We start from the raw sequence: 10,704 nt of genomic DNA, 5'->3' as shown, positions 1-10,704 counted from the left end.
GATATACATCATTTCCCTACGATTGTCATATAAATAAAAATACCCTACCCTAGCCCTAATACTCTTGATGATATCTGGTGATGCATTGTGTTCAAGAAAAAAGCAGAGAATTAATTAATGATATTCAGAAATTAATTAGTCAATTTACCCAGAATTAACATACGATGAAAGAAATGTTGGTTCAACCCAACAAATAAAAAAGCAACTACTAATGTTTAAACCAAGAACTACAAAACCGTAAGTGACTCATTTATATAAAATCCGTTATGAACTAATTCAGTAATAACGCCATAAAAGACTCACCATCAGTCACCCCGATTAGTAACAGCAGCACAGCCCCCATGTTGAGCATCTCCACCTCAGTGTGGTCTCAGTGGAGTCCAGGACTCAAGTCTGTTCACAGGAACCCACACCCAGCCTACATGAGACCCACAAGTCATCACAAAGGTGGAAGTGGTGCAACAGCTTGGGACATTTTCTATTCACCACAGCTGTACTTAAAGCACCAATAACTTATTAGGATGAAGACAGCATACAGTACTGTTTTAAGAGCAGTATACTGGCCACCTTCTAGGATGCAATCATTATCAACACAAAGAAAATAGGAAAATAAATTGCCACAGTGTAGCCTGCTAATAAATTAAATGAAAAAGAAGAACGCGGCACAAGGAACAAAGAGCAACAATGGAGGACGCCCAGCAGTTCCTCATCTTCCTTCTTGGGATGTGGCAGTTCATCAACATAGGAACACAAGCCTTGTTTGCTGAAAGTGGTACTTGGTACTGTGTTGTTGTTTTTTTGCACGGACACTTCTGTCGACCAATCAACGGACGGCAGTGTGTAGCTCCAGCTTTTCGCCACCCTTTCAGACGGCACCGATCTGAGCCGCTCCGCTCGGTGGAAACGAGGCATAACAATGTGGAGAACTGGATACGCCACTCAGAGTGAATGGGATGGGTGGTCTTGAAGAGCCTGGTTGATATTTACATTAGTCTTCTCCTCCCACACTTGTTGCTGTGCAGCAATGCTGGTGTCTGGCCTTCAGACCACGCGTCTGCACTGTCGCACTGCACTGTGCAATACGCTTCTCTGCTCTAATGTCCACAAGTTCTGCTTTTCCGTTGTTGCAAATTAGTTGTTTACAAGATGTTGCATGCTACATCAACACTAATCTGTTTGGCGTTGTATATGGGGAAGTTATAACTATTTAACAAGAATCAAGTGTGAAAGCGACAAATTCAGATGTCATTGGTTTAGGGGTTAGGGCATCTTGCTCAGGGGTGCCTTAACGTATCAGGGTTCAGACACCCTACACCCCTTCAGTCTCCTGCCAGAGATAGGCTCGTTCAGAGCCTAGCTCTGGGCCCCCCGGCAATCGGGAGATTGTTTCTGACTTTTTGGCATGATGAACAGCTTTTGGCAAGCTCCTCAATTTGGCTATCCATCTTAGGCCACCAAAAGTAGCTTCTTGCTATCTCTTTCATGCGTACTATTCCACTGTGTCCCGAATGTAGCTGTTGCAGGACTTTTGTGCAAAGTGACAAGGGAATGACGACCCTCCTCCCCCACATCAAACACCCAGACTGTACAGACAGCTCCAACCTCCTTCCGAGGAAAGGTTTCAAGTTTGCGTCATCACCAGGGACTAAAAAGTCCCTTATGTGTGGTGATGGTCAACATTTCACGTGACTGTTCTTCCACATGCATTTGTAGGTAAGCCTGACTGAGATCTATCTTGCTGAATTTTTTACCCCCACTCAGCCCAGAAAACAAGTCATCAATTAGGGGAAGGGGATATTGTTCTGCTAGTAACACAGGATTAAGCGTTACTTTAAAGTCTCCACAGGTCCGAATTCCCCCGTCTTTTCTTGGTACCGGAACTATGGGTGTGGCCCATTCACTGATCGTCACAGGCTCCAAAACGCCATTCTTGACCAGGGCATCCAGGTCCGCTTCCACCTTGGTTCAGATTGCATATGGCACCGGTCTAGCTTTCATGAACACAGGTTTGGAGTCCGCTTTGACATGTAACTTCACAGTTATATCCTTCATGCTGCCTAATTCATCACGGAAAACCTCCGCGTTTTTCTCCAGTATCTCCTGTAGGGGAGTGAGACTGTGTGACGGCTTCCTTATCACCTGCCAGTCAAGACGAATTTCACGTAGCCATGCACGTCCCATTATAGCAGGATGATTCCCCTTGGTCACATAGACTGGAATCTTTTTTGTTTGTCCATTGTAGATTACAGTCACATCTGTCACCCCTTCCATGTGCACTCGGTGTCCGGTATATGCCTTAAACACAGTGTCTGATGGCCGCAGTGGAAGGTGCTTCATGTATTTCTTGTAGAGTTTCTGCGACAGTAATGATGCTTTAGAACCCGTGTCTACATTCGGGACACAGTGGAATAGTACGCATGAAAGAGATAGCAAGAAGCTACTTTTGGGACACAGTGGAATAGTACGCATGAAAGAGATAGCAAGAAGCTACTTTTGGTGGCCTAAGATGGATAGCCAAATTGAGGAGCTTGCCAAAAGCTGTTCATCATGCCAAAAAGTCAGAAACAATCTCCCGATCACTACTCTCATTTTTATGCTGGACTGTACGCACATGTCTTTTCTGTTTGTATTTGACATCTCTTTTGTTTTCCATCTTTGAGCTTTTGCCTGTGCTCATATTACTCGTTCTATGTGGCCTTTTTTTCCACATTTATGACAGTCCAACTCTTTAGCCCAGCATGTCGCTGAAAGGTGTCCAGATTTACCACAGCGAAAACATTTTACGTTGGGTGTGGAAGAGACAGTGTAGTAGGCCTACTGTTTTTTTAAACCTGGTATTTTGTTTGATGTGATCGTAAATAAAGTAACCTATGCCGGTGTATCACTGTTACTAAAATAAGTCCTATATTTTTGCCCTTTTCCCCTAAACAATATGTGAACGTCCCACTCTGCTGCGTTCTTTAAAAATAGATTCCCCCTGGGGGTATATATATACATGGGGTAATGTAATGTATATATATACATGGGGTAATGTATCTACATATATTCTTTACACAAACGTAGTTAATGTTATGCATACTGTTACACAGTTGGGAACTTTAAGTGTCATTTTATTTCAGTTTTCAGGTCTTTATAAGATTACCTAACAATCCTGAAAAATTTCGACATAGGATTTAGATTACAAAGCTGAATTGTTATTAGGTACAATGTAATAACCAGACGCAAATTAATGCACAGTCACAGCTTCTGAACAGCATAGCGGCTAAATAAAAAAAAAAGAAATGTGTTTGCGGAGCGAAAAAGGCGATTATTTCTTGTATGGCTTTGTGTGATTTGTCTCTCTGTAAGGATGTTGTGCTTTTGCCTCAGTAAAACAGGTGTTGTGTACTGCTGCAGATGTTGTAGGCCTACCTCTTGGGTTAGAAAGATAAAAGTGTTACCAGCTTGCAGATGCACTGTGAATGCCTTTTTAGCTCACTCTGTCGGTCAGTTGGTTGGTCCACAAAATTGGGGTCTGGGGGTCCACCCCCAGAGAATTTAGTAGATGCTATTTCCCGCATTCTGGGGCATTTTACCATGTTTTTAGATTTAAAATGATCTCCCTCTTTCATTGTTTTTCCTTGGAGCCGGCATGGTCTGCAATTACTGACTATTATTATGTCCTGGTGTAATACACAGAGGACTGACACTGACAACTTTTTTCGGAGTGCATCACATCTCACACTGTACTGATGGGCAAAAATAACCTAAATGGACATTACATTATGAATATAGTCAACCCTGGGCCCAAATCTAATAAACACAACATACCACACATTCAAGAGGGTGAAGACGACCCTCGAGCCCTCTCCCCATCAGGCTACGGAGGACACTCCGTGTCATTGGGCAGAGGGATGTCTGCAATGTAAGGCCGGGGTGGATGCCACCCCCTAGGAGGGGTGTGTATGGCATACTCATGTCTGGAGCATGAGTAGCGTTTCTCCCACGTGGTTCCCCATACACCCGGTCAAGCGAAATCTCAGGCTGCCTCAGCTAGATGGCGAGGCCACACATCACACAGAAAGACAAAACAACTCGGAGGCTCAGGGACAAGAGAACCCTCGATAACACACACCAAGGCTAGCACACACACCTGGCCATGAAAGATACTATAAGTTTCTCATGCACCAAATCACGGGAGCTCTTCCGAGGCAGAACCTCCTCGGAGGCGAAGCTCCGGACGACCTCAGCGCTGTTAGGGGACGTAGAATATTCGATCTCTCACGCTTTATGAATCTGTATTACCTTTGCTACTTTACTCAATAAATCCGAGGCCCTCGTGCTGATAGACTTTAGTACCTCTCCGTCTCATTTTATCTGGTCAAGTAACTAGGCAGACTGTTTTTCCCAACAAATTGGTGACCCCGACGTGATTTTACTACTACTGGGAAAACGACTGAGGACGGAGAGGGGCACGCCCCGGGACCCCGGAGCACCACCGATTCCGGCAGTCTCACCTCGGGCGCCCAAACAAAAGGTAGGCAGAACCCGTTGATAAAATCTGAATTCTGCATAGTTATATAGGAACCACATTAGGAGATGAGACTGACGGGACGGTTTTCTACGGGGGGCATCCCGCGGGGATAAGGCTGAGTGCAACGTAGAGTTAACCTGTAAAAACCCGATTGACCCTAAACGCTTGACGCACGAATACGGGCTCGCTGCATGGTGAAAGAATACCCTCGAGGCCCAGGACCTATAATGTTCGAGCATAGTGATACAATACTCTCGATCGTCGGATTAGGGTCTATAGTAATCGAGCATGGTGATACAATACTCTCGATGGCCAAGATGAGAAGATAAGGATGCCTAGGCTCGGGGAGACCTAGAGGGAATACCCGGGCTTTGGATAAGACCCGGAGGAGATGACTCAGTAGGACCTGTAATAATCGAGCATGGTGATACAAGACTCTCGATGGTCGGAGTAGGGTCTATAAGAATCGAGCATAGTGATACAATACTCTCGATGGCCGTAAGATGAGAGTTGAAGATACCTAGGCTCGGGGAGACCTAGAGGGAATACCTGGGCTATGAGAGAGACCCAGAGGAAATGATGCCTAGGCTCGGGGAGACCTAGAGGAAATACCCGGGCATTATAAGGGACCCGGAGGAGATCTCGAGTGTGTGCGCGCGTGCGAGTGTGCGTGTGTGTGGTATGAGGTGTGTGTGTGTGGGCCCGTGCGGATGTGTGTGTGTGACTGTGTGAGGGGCTGTGGGAGCCTGTGTGGGTGTGTTGGACTGGGGGACAGGGACCCGAGACACAGTTGGGAACTGTGGGTATGATCAAGACCGTAGGTGATAGCGTCTGGGTGGTGCATGAGAAAGGGCACTACCAGAAAAGATACTATTGGTCGGGATAAGACGTTGTTTTGAGTCCTACGTGTCAAAACTGTTAATCATATTGTGCGGCCTGGTTTGCAAAGGAAAATTTCTTGTGCGAATGACCCCCTGCTCTGTGCGCAACGCTTGCTCGCTTACGCCCCCCCCCCCCCCCCCGTCATTTCCCTGTCCGCCATATTTGTAGTTTCCCCCGTCCGCCATATTTGTAGTTTCCCCGTCCGCCATATTTGTAGTTTCCCTGTCCGCCATATTTGTAGTTCCCCCGTCCGCCATATTTGTAGTTCCCCCGTCCGCCATATTTGTAGTTTCCCCGTCCGCCATATTTGTAGTTTCCCTGTCCGCCATATTTGTAGTTCCCCCGTCCGCCATATTTGTAGTCCCCCATTTGTAGAAGGTCGCGAGGACAGTAGAGATAAGAGGGGAATGCAGCCTGTGTGGGAGTCACAGGGAGACAGACAGAGAGATTCAGAGGTTATCATCTATACTCCATAACATGAACAATTAGCATTTAAAGTTGTCCATAGCATGCACACCGCGTGTCCACAGAAGTCCAGGGGTCAACCAGCGCTGGGGACTCTTTTTAAGAGTTCAGGGAAAATCCTCTCTCACCAATCTGAGCAGAAGGACCCGCCCTAAAAGGACTCGGGGACGGCGGAGTCAATGCACAGTTCAACAGACCTGACAAGGTTTAAGTACAAAAAAGACAGCACAAAGAGGAAAATTAAAAATTCCTGAGGGATTACGGTAATAATAGACATTATATTAAAATTGATCATATAATGTAGACAGAGAAAGGCCTGGTAGTGGGCCTCATCAGGGCCACTGAGATAAGGGAGGTTACTCTCCTGCACAGAGTGTTGGAACACACAAGGTGGTTCTGAAAGCATATTTCAGATGAAACAATAGAGTTAAGAAGGAAATGGTCTTTACTATACCTAATTACAATTACATTTGTGTCAACTAAATTGTAAAAGATGTCCTGATATTCACATTATGGCTAAAAGGGAATACATATCAGTCATACAAAATAATAATGTTACTGCAATTGAAGTTAAGAGTGTTGTTATTAACCAAGTGATTTAACCTAAAAGAATACGGATCAACAATAGGTATCATGCAACTTGAAAGTTAATGTTATTATTTACACTGGAAAGGATAATTGAAAAATATGGATATTATAAGGATAAGAATGAATAAAAATACATAAAATGAAACTTAATCTTAAAAACCTGTACAAGTAGGACAATTAGATTGATTATGGATTGGATGGATTAGCACTACATCTGCTGGGAAGGGATCTAATATACAAGCTAGGTTCTCAATTTACATTCGGAAGTAATGGGTTTACCTTTCAAATGCCACTAATACTGCTGTTACACCTTCATAACATGTTAACATTTGATAATATTTTCCTTCTCACTCCAACAGAAAGTTACTTTCTGATTGACCCCATCATCAGCCCACTTACACACACAGGGTAACCGCCCTGATGTGTCTCCATTATACACACACTTGGCTGCATGAGTAGCTGGGGCTGAGGACTCTGTCTCCCTCCCTCCACTTCGCAATCTATTCCACCTAATGGGTGGAAATTTATTGTATCCCAGGCACGGCATCCTGCAGTAAGCCAGTATGGAAGGCTGGTTAGCCAACGACGGGTAAGATCCCACCTTGAAACCAGGGACAACCTAAGGCAGGCACAGTCACGATTACTTGGCAGAGTCACTGTGAGCATTGACTCATTCGATCGGGAAGTGACGAGCTGCAACCATCATAGGAAGAGCCGGGTGGGGTGAAAGGTGGAGGAGGAACAGGAGTCAGATATGTTGGCTCAGGCAGCGGAAGTGGTGGACTTAGAATGAGACATGTTGCGTTTTCGTTTATAAAATGGTATATACTAACTCAAGTTACGTTTTCGGTTTAGTGCATAACTTTGTTAATTTCGGGAACAGTTTGGTTTCGGGCGGCTGATGGTAAACCCCACTAATATTGGCCTTTGGTTTTGGATATACTGGCTTTGATTTCCCTTCCCACTAGATTGGTTTCATTTGAAGGTTGTTAAGGTTAGGGACTTCAAAGTTGATGACATTTTTGGGTTTGCTTATCATTGAATAAGCAAGGAGGGAATTTGTAAAAAATTAGAGAAAAGTGTGGATACTGTAATCAAACTTTTGACTTAATTGACTTGTGTAGATGCACTAGCACTAATGAGGTATCACATGCATGCTAATAGAATGATGCATCTAACCCCGCATGAAATGCTTACGGGTCGACCCATGCCTTCACCTATTATTCAAGGCCCCATAAGGGACCTCCATTAGAGCAATAAGAAATATAATTGAGAAAATATGTTTGGCCACTAACTGCTGTACATAAGTTTATATTTCAACAATAGAAACACAAGTTCCAGAGCGTGAGGAGGAGCCAGATGCAGAGACGCCCGGAGCCGACCAGCCGAGCCAGGATTTGATTTTGATTTGATTTGTTTTGTTGTATTGACACACACTTACAGACACCCATGAAAAGACAAAAGAATACAATTGAGGATTGAAACACAAAAGTCCCAGTCTTATTTCCATTGTGGTCCCCAACAGGAGCAACAGCCACATAATAATGCTGAAGCTGGCGAGCCTCCTCCTGACCCTCTATGGGTTTTGGCAGATAACACAGCCCCGGATAGAGAGAAGAGCAGTCTATGGAAAATATCACACTAGACACAGAATCCATGCATATCACAAGAGTTGAGATCTAATGTGTAACTAGGACTGTGTATAGATTGTGTGGAAGTTTCGTAAAGTATATATGTAAGGGAGAATGTTTTGGCAGATCCCACTGGCCCAAGGATGAATCCAGAGGAAGGATGAAACCAAACTCCAGAGGGGTCGGTGTCCAGAGCGCTGGCAGGGTTACAGGCCCTCGAAAACAAATCGAGATACACCGACCCCCTCCCCAGACCTGACGAGGTTTCAAAAGACAGAATAAATTTTAATTCAGGAGGGAGTACGGGAGAAATGGATTTCTCACTCTAACAGAAAGTTATACGTAGGCCTATAAAGAGATAGGTATAGATATATCACCTCATTTTCATTTATTAAAAAAAAATAAATAAATAAATAAAATAAAAGAAAATAAATAATAAAAAAAAAATTTATGAGCTTTGCCCACACTAAAAAAAAAAAAAAAAAAAAAAGAGGCATCCCTTTCACCTCATTTCTCATTTATTTTAAAGATTTATTGTATTTACTTTTATTTATTTTATGAGCTTTCCCCACACTAAAAAAAAAAAAAGTGGCATCCCTTTACGAAGCAGAGAACCCTCGCCGTTAGGGCTCGGAACTAAAGAAGGCGGAACTCATGACTCATGTCCGCATCTAGAACCTAGAACTGAACCAGGCTTTCCTACAACGTTTATGAAATGTTTTAGACTGTGCCTTCCTGTTGTTATCCAGTTTGCATTATTACGGATTGATTATTATGGTTATGGTTATTAACGACAAGAAGAGAGAATAACGTCCCTTGGCTATGTTGTTTTGGTGGTTTATGTCATGTTGTTGTACCCCCCCCCCCCCCCCCCCCCCTCCCATACAGATTCTGAAATGTTGGTAATGACGTGAATAACATATGATGGGCTTTGTGAAATATTTGTCTATGTCGAATAACGTCCCTTGGCTATGTTGTTTTGGTGGTTTATGTCATGTTGTTGTACCCCCCCCCCCCCCTCCCATACAGATTCTGAAATGTTGGTAATGACGTGAATAACATATGATGGGCTTTGTGAAATATTTGTCTATGTCGAATAACGCCTCTTGGCCATGTTGTTTTTGGCCCTCCCTTGTTTTCCCCCCCCTCCTCCAAGAGGGACAGAGGGCAACTGATCAGCTCCTCATCCGCCCTCATATGTAAATCAGGCCCAAAAAGAGTTTATGGTTCCCCGGCTGCCACTCTCACGCCACAAGGCAGTCCAGACGAGCCGCTGGGCGATTGAACAAGACAGTAGAAATCAACCAGAGGAGGACGCACGAAATGGCGGACCAGCAGAGAATCAGAGCGTTGAACTGGTTAACTCTAAACCTCGAACCAGGAAAGATCCTGGACGACAGCGCAAGGAAGAAATGGGAAGCACGATACGATGACTACATTAAAGGGTGGCAACGGGAAGGGGTGATGAGACAGGGGCCCTACGATCATAACAGCCGAGGCGCCATACACGCACACATCCGCGCCCAGTACGAACAGGCAAGGGTCCGCCGCGACAACGCGGGGAGCCGAGCAGGGCAGAAGGACGCCCTCGACATCCAGGAGCGGAAAAGAGAGAAAAGCATGTGGATATTGAAAGCGATGGCCTCGGGCCTTCCACCGATCCCGGCCCCTCCCACGAAGGACCCAGTCCGGGGGAACCCAACAGCCCCGTCCTGGACGAACCTTACGACCCCGCTGTACCCCCCCCTACCTAAAGAAGGCACAGATGCCCAACAGCCTACCGACGCCCGCCTCATGAACCCAGTAGTCGAGATAGACTACGCTACACCCCAATCCCCGGTCACGGTAACATGGCATGACCCCGAAGAGACAGACTCGAAACCGAGCGGGCCAGAGGCTCACGTCAGCAAACAAGGAGGACGGAGAGCAAAGGAAGAACTAAGAGCACCGACAATCCCCGTTCAATGTCAGATGATCCCGGGGAGAGCCGGTCCCCTGGGACAGGAACCAACCAAGACCAAACACCGGAGCAAGGAAGGGACAGGGAGACGCAAACCCAGGCCTCGCTCGTCCTCCCACTCCCCGTCGTCCTCCTCCTCCTCCTCCTCCTCGGACTCCGGGTCTAGCCGACCCCCTTCCCCCGAACCCAGGCCTGGGCCGTCATCGCAAGGACAGTCCGGACGAAAGACAGAGAGAACACGGGTACGGAGCGAATCCCCAGCAAGCAACAGGAGAAACTCCCGGACCTCCAGCCTGCCAAACCTGAAAGAGAAGAAATCAGGGAAGGGAAAAGGAAAGAAAAAAGAGGACAGAGTTGAAGATACAGCCGACACCCTAGACTGGGTCCCCCAAGACGAACAATGGAAACAAGAAATCCTAGACCAAATGACCCACCACCTCCGAGAAGAAGTGTACCGCCGGAGTCAGTACCTCCCAGAGGACAGAGACCGGCGGATGAAGAAAGCGAAGACAGGAGAAACTGACACAGAGTCACGGCACGGGAATCGGTTTGATCAGCTCCACATAACGGACCAGGGGAACACCACGACCCCGGCCCCGAATACACGCGCCACCAGCACTCCCCGAGGACCCCTAACCCCGGGACCCCCTCCACAACAGCCCCAA

Source organism: Micromesistius poutassou (assembly GCF_964030765.1).
Source record: "Micromesistius poutassou genome assembly, chromosome: 13".
NCBI lineage: Eukaryota > Metazoa > Chordata > Actinopteri > Gadiformes > Gadidae > Micromesistius > Micromesistius poutassou.
The sequence above is the reverse complement of the archived record's forward strand: the minus strand, read 5'-3'. Positions refer to the sequence as shown.